The following is a 6,968-nucleotide window of genomic DNA, read 5'->3' as shown; positions in this document are numbered from 1 at the left end:
TCAATCCTCAATCCCCAATCCTCAATCTTTAACCTCAATACTCAATCTTCAATCCTCAATCCTCAATCCTCAATTCTCAATCCTCAATCCTCAATCCTCAGACCTCAAACATCAATACTCAACCCTCAGTCCTCGTCCTCAATCCACAACCCTCAATCCTCAATCCTCAACCAACAATCATCAATATTCAATCTTCAATCCTCAATCATCAATACTCTATTCTCAATCCTCAATCCTGAATGTTCAATCCACAACACCCAATCCTCAATCTTCAATCCTCAATCCTCAATCCTCAATCCTCAATCCTCAATCCTCAATCCTCATTCTTCAATCCTCAATACCAAATCCTCAATCTTCAATCCTCAATCCTCAATCCTCAATTCGCAATCCTCAATCCTCAATCCTCAGACCTCAAGCATCAATACCCAACCCTCTGTCCTCGTCCTCAATCCTCAATCTTCTATCCTCAATACTCAATCCTGAATGTTCAATCCTCAATACCCAATCCTCACTCTTCAATCCTCAATACTCAATCCTCAATCCTCAATCCTCAATCCTCAGTCCTCAATCCTCAATTCTCAATCCTCAATGCTCAATCCTCAGACATCAAACATCAATACTCAACCCTCAGCCCTCGTCCGCAATCCACAACCCTCAATCCTCAATCCTCAATCTTCAATCATCAATATTCAATCTTCAATCCTCAATCCTCAATCCTCTATCCTCAACCCTCAATCCTGAACGTTCAATCCTCAATACCCAATCCTCAACCTTCAATCCTCAATCCTCAATCCTCAATCCTCAAACCTCAATCCTCAGTCCTGAAATCTCAATACCGAATCCTCAATCCTGAATCCTCAATCTTCAGCCCTCAGTCCTCAACAATCAATTGTCAATCCTCAATCCTCAATAGAATATCCTCAATTGACAGTTTTCAATACTCAATCCCCATTCTTCAATCTTCAAATCTCAATACACAAACATCAATTCTCATCACTCAACCCTCAACACTCCGTCCCCAATCCTCAATCTTCAATCCTCAATACATAAGCCTCAATCTTCAATCCTCAATCTTCAATCCATAATCCTCAGTCCTCAATACGCAATCCGCAATCCTCAATCCTCAGACCTCAAGCATCAATACCCATCCCTCAGTCCTCGTCCTCAATCCACAACCCTCAATCCTCAATCCTCAATCTTCAATCATCAACATTCAACCTTCAATCCTCAATCCACACTCCTCAATCCTCAACCCTCAATCCTCAGTCCTGAAACCTCAATCCCGAATCCTCAATCCTGAATCCGCAAAATTCAGTCCTCAGTCCTCAACGATCAATAGTCAATCCTCAATCCTCAATAGAATATCCTCAATTCACAGTTTTCAATACTCAATCCCCATTCTTCAATCTTCAGGTCTCAATCCACAAACATCAATACTCATCACTCCGCCCTCAACACTCAGTCCTCAATCTTCAATCCTCAATCCTCAATCCTCAACCTTGAATCCTCAATACTCAATCTTCAATCCTCAATCCTCAATCCTCTATCCTCAATCCTCAATCCTCAATCCTCAATCCTCAATCTTCAATACTCAATCCTCAATCTTCAATCCTCAATCCTCAATCCTCAGTCCTCAATCCTCAATCCTCAATCCTCTATCCTAAATCTTCTATCCTCAATATTCAATCTGCAATCCTCAATCATCAATCCTCAATCCTCAATCCTAATTCGTCACTCCTCGAAACCCAGTCCTCAATCTTCAATCCTCAATCCTCAATCCTCTATCCTCAATCCTCAATCCTGAATGTTCAATCCTCAACACCCAATCCTCAACCTTCAATCCTCAATCCTCAATCCTCAATCCACAAACCTCAATACTCAGTCCTGAAACCTGAATACCGAATCCTCAATCCTGAATCCTCAATCTTCAGCCCTCAGTCCTCAACAATCAATTGTCAATCCTCAATCCTCAATAGAATATCCTCAATTCACAGTTTTCAATACTCAATCCCCATTCTTCAATCTTCAAATCTCAATCCACAAACATCAATTCTCATCACTCAACCCTCAACACTCAGTCCACAATCTTCAATCCTCAATCCTCAATCCTCAATCTTGAATCCTCAATACTCAATCTTCAATCCTCAATCCTCAATTCTCAATCCTCAACACTAAATCCTCAATCGTCAATCCTCAATTCTCAATCCTCAATCTTCAATCCTCTATCCTCAATACTCAACCCTCAATCCTCAATCCTCAACCTTCAATACTCAATACTCAATCTTCAATCCTCAATCCTCAACCCTCAGTCCTCAATCCTCAATCCTAAATCCTCAATCCTCAATCTTCTATCCTTAATACTCAATCTGCAATCCTCAATCCTCAATCCTCAATCCTCAATCCTAATTCGTCACTCCTCGAAACCCAGTCCTCAATCTTCAATCCTCAATCCTAAATCCTCAATTCTCAATCCTCAATCCTCAATCCTCAATCCTCAATTTTCAATCCTCAATACTCAATCTTCAATACTCAATCCTCAATCCTCAATCCTCAATCCTCAATCCTCAATCCTCAATCCCAAATCCTCAATCCCCAATCCTGAACCCTCAACCCTCATTCCTCAGTCCTGAAACATCAATACCGAATCTTCAATACTGAATCCTCAATCTTCAGCCCTCAGTCCTCAACAATCAATTGTCAATCCTCAATCCTCAATAGAATATCCTCAATTCACAGTTTTCAATACTCAATCCCCATTCTTCAAACTTCAAATCTGAATCCACAAACATCAATTCTCTTCACTCAACCCTCAACACTCAGTCCTCAATCTTCAATCCTCAATCCTAAATCCCCAATCTTCAATCCTCAATGCTCAATTTCCAATCCTCAATCCTCAATTCTCAATCCTCAATACTCAATCCTCAATCGTCAATCCTCAGTTCCCAATCCTCAATCTTCAATCCTCAATCCTCAATCTTCAATCCTTAATCCTCAATCCTCGATCCCCAATCTTTAATCTTCAATCCTCAATACTCAATCTTCAATCGTCAATCCTCAATCCTCAATCCTCAATCCTCAATTCTCAATCCTCAATCTTCAAACCTCAATACTCAATCTTCAACCCTCAATCTTCAATCCTCAATCCTCACTTCTCATTCTTCAATCCTCAACACCCAATCCTGAATCTTCAATCCTCAATCCTCAATCCTCAATTCTCAATCCTCAATCCTCAATCCACAGACCTCAAACATCAATACTCAACCCTCAGTCCTCGTCCGCAATCGACAACGCTCAATCCTCAATCCTCAATCTTCAATCATCAATATTCAACCTTCAATCCTCAATACTCAATCCTCTATCCTCAATCCTCAATCCTGAATGTTCAATCCTCAATACCCAATCCTCAATCTTCAATGCTCAATACTCAATCCTCAATCCTCAATCCTCAATCCTCAGTCCTCAAACCTCAATCCTGAATCCTCAATCCTGAATCCTCACTCTTCAGCCCTCAGTCCTCAACAATCAATTGTCAGTCCTCAATCCTCAATAGAGTATACCCAATTCGCAGTTTTCAATACTCAATCCCCAATCTTCAATCTTCAAATCTCAATCCACAAACATCAATTCTCATCACTCAACGCTCAACACTCAGTCCCCAATCCTCAATCTTCAATCCTCAATCCTCAATCCTCAATCCTCAATCCTCAATCTTCAATCCTCAGTACTCAAACTTCAATCCTCAATCCTCAATCCTCAGTCCTCAATCCTCAATCCTCAATCCTCAATCGTCAATCTACAATCCTGAATACTCAATCTTCAATCCTCAATCCTCAATCCTCAATCCTCAATCCTCATTCTTCAATCCTCAATACACAATTCTCAATCTTCAATCCTCAATCCTCAATTCTCAGCACTCAATCCTCAATCGTCAGACCTCAAGCTTCAATACTCAACCCTCAAGTGTCGTCCGCAATCCACAACCCTCAATCCTCAATCCTCAACCTTCAATCATCAATATTCAATCTTCAATCCTCAATCATCAATCCTCTATACTCATTCCTCAATCCTGAATGTTCAGTCCACAATACCCAATCCTCAATCTTCAATCCTCAATCCTCAATCCTCATCCTCAATCCTCAATCCTCAATCCTCAATCCTCTATCCTCATTCTTCAATCCTCAATACCAAATCCTCAATCCTCAATCCTCAATCCTCAATCCTCAATTCGCAATCCTCAATCCTCAATCCTCAGACCTCAAGCATCAATACCCAACCCTCTGTCCTCGTCCTCAATCCACAACCCTTAATCCTAAATCCGCAATCTTCCATCATCAATATTCAACCTTCAATCCTCAATCCTCAATCCTCAATCCTCAATCCTCAATCCTCAATCCTCAATCCCCAAACCTCAATACCGGAGCCTCAATCTTCAATCCTCAATCCTCAATCCTCAATTCTCTATCCTCAATCCTCAGTCCTTAGTCCTCAAACCCCAATCCTCAACCCTCAACCCTCATCCTCAATCGTCAATCATCAATCCTCAATCATCAATCATCAATCCTCAATTTTCGATCCTCAATACTCAATCCTCAATCCTCAATCCTCAATACTCAATCCTCAATCCTCAATCCTCAATCCTCAACCCTCAATCCTCAGTCCTGAAACCTCAATCCCGAATCCTCAATCCTGAATCCGCAAACTTCAGGCCTCAGACCTCAACAATCAATTGTCAATCCTCAATCCTCAATAGAATATCCTCAATTCACAGTTTTCAATACTCAATCCCCATTCTTCAATCTTCAAATCTCAATCCACAAACATCAATTCTCATCACTCAACCCTCAACACTCAGTCCACAGTCTTCAATCCTCAATCCTCAATCCTCAAACTTGAATCCTCAATACTCAATCTTCAATCCTGAATCCTCAACTCTCAATCCTCAACACTCAATCCTCAATCGTCAATCCTCAATCCCCAATCCTCAATCTTCAATCCTCTATCCTCAATCCTCAATCCTCAATCCTCAATCCTCAATCCTCAATCATCAATACTCAATACACAATCTTCAATCCTCAATCCTCAATCCTCAGTCCTCAGTCCTCAATCCTCAATCCTTAATCCTCAATCTTCTATCCTCAATACTCAATCCGCAATCCTCAATCCTCAATCCTCAATCCTCAATCCTAATTCGTCACTCCTTGAAGCCCAGTCCTCAATCTTCAATCCTCAATCCTCAATCCTCAATTCTCAATCCTCAATCCTCAATCCTCAATCCTCAACATTCAATCCTCAATACTCAACCTTCAATACTCAATCCTCAACCCTCAATCCTCAATCCCCAATCCTCAATCCTCAATCCTCAATCCCAAATCCTCAATCCTCAATCCTCAATCCTCAACCCTCATTCCTCAGTCCTGAAACATCAATTCGAAATCCTCAATCCTGAATCCTCAACCTTCAGCCCTCAGTCCTCAACAATCAGTTGCCAATCCTCAATCCTCAATAGAATATCCTCAATTCACAACTTTCAATACTCAATCCCCATTCTTCAATCATCAAATCTCAATCCACAAACATCAATTCTCATCACTCAACCCTCAACACTCAGTCCTCAATCTTCAATCCTCAATCCTAAATCCTCAATTTTCAATCCTCAATACTCAATCTTCAATCCTCAATCTTCAATCCACAATCCTCAATCCTCAATTCGCAATCCGCAATCCTCAATCCTCAGACCTCAAGCATCAATACCCAGCCCTCAGTCCTCGTCCTCAATCCACAACCCTCAATCCTCAATCCTCAATCTTCAATCATCAATATTCAACCTTCAATCCTAAATTCCACAATCCTCAACCCTCAACCCTCAATCCTCAGTCCTGAAACCTCAATCCCGAATCCTCAATCCCGAATCCGCAAAATTCAGTCCTCAGTCCTCAACAATCAATAGTCAATCCTCAATCCTCAATAGAATATCCTCAATTCACAGTTTTCAGTACTCAATCCCCATTCTTCAATCTTCAAATCTCAATCCACAAACATCAATACTCATCACTCAGCCCTCAACACTCAGTCCTCAATCTTCAATCCTCAATCCTCAATCCTCAACCTTGAATCCTCAATACTCAATCTTCAATCCTCAATCTTCAATCCTCTATCCTCAATCCTCAATCCTCAATCCTCAATCCTCAATTTTCAATCCTTAATACTCAATCTTCAATCCTCAACACCCAATCCTCAATCTTCAATCCTCAATCCTCAATCCTCAATTCTCAATCCTCAATCCTCAATCCTGAGACCTCAAACATCAATACTCAACCATCAGTCCTCGTCCGCAATCCACAACACTCAATCCTCAGTCATGAATCTTCAATCATCAATATTCAATTTTCAATCCTCAATCCTAAATTCTCAGTCCTCAATACTCAATCCTCAATCGTCACTCGTCAATTCCCAATCCTCAATCTTCAATCCTCAATCCTCAACCTTCAATCCTTAATCCTCAATCCTCAATCCCCAATCCTCAATCTTTAACCTCAATGCTCAATCTTCAATCCTCAATCCTCAATCCTCAATTCTCAATCCTCAATCCTCAATCCTCAGACCTCAAACATCAATACTCAACCCTCAGTCCTCGTCCTCAATCCACAACCCTCAATCCTCAATCCTCAACCAACAATCATCAATATTCAATCTTCAATCCTCAATCATCAATACTCTATTCTCAATCCTCAATCCTGAATGTTCAATCCACAACACCCAATCCTCAATCTTCAATCCTCAATCCTCAATCCTCAATCCTCAATCCTCAATCCTCAATCCTCATTCTTCAATCCTCAATACCAAATCCTCAATCTTCAATCCTCAATCCTCAATCCTCAATTCGCAATCCTCAATCCTCAATCCTCAGACCTCAAGCATCAATACCCAACCCTCTGTCCTCGTCCTCAATCCTCAATCTTCTATCCTCA

The sequence above is a fragment of the Calliopsis andreniformis genome, unplaced genomic scaffold, assembly GCF_051401765.1.
Source record: "Calliopsis andreniformis isolate RMS-2024a unplaced genomic scaffold, iyCalAndr_principal scaffold0138, whole genome shotgun sequence".
NCBI classification, from domain to species: domain Eukaryota; kingdom Metazoa; phylum Arthropoda; class Insecta; order Hymenoptera; family Andrenidae; genus Calliopsis; species Calliopsis andreniformis.
This window is presented reverse-complemented; position numbering follows the sequence as displayed.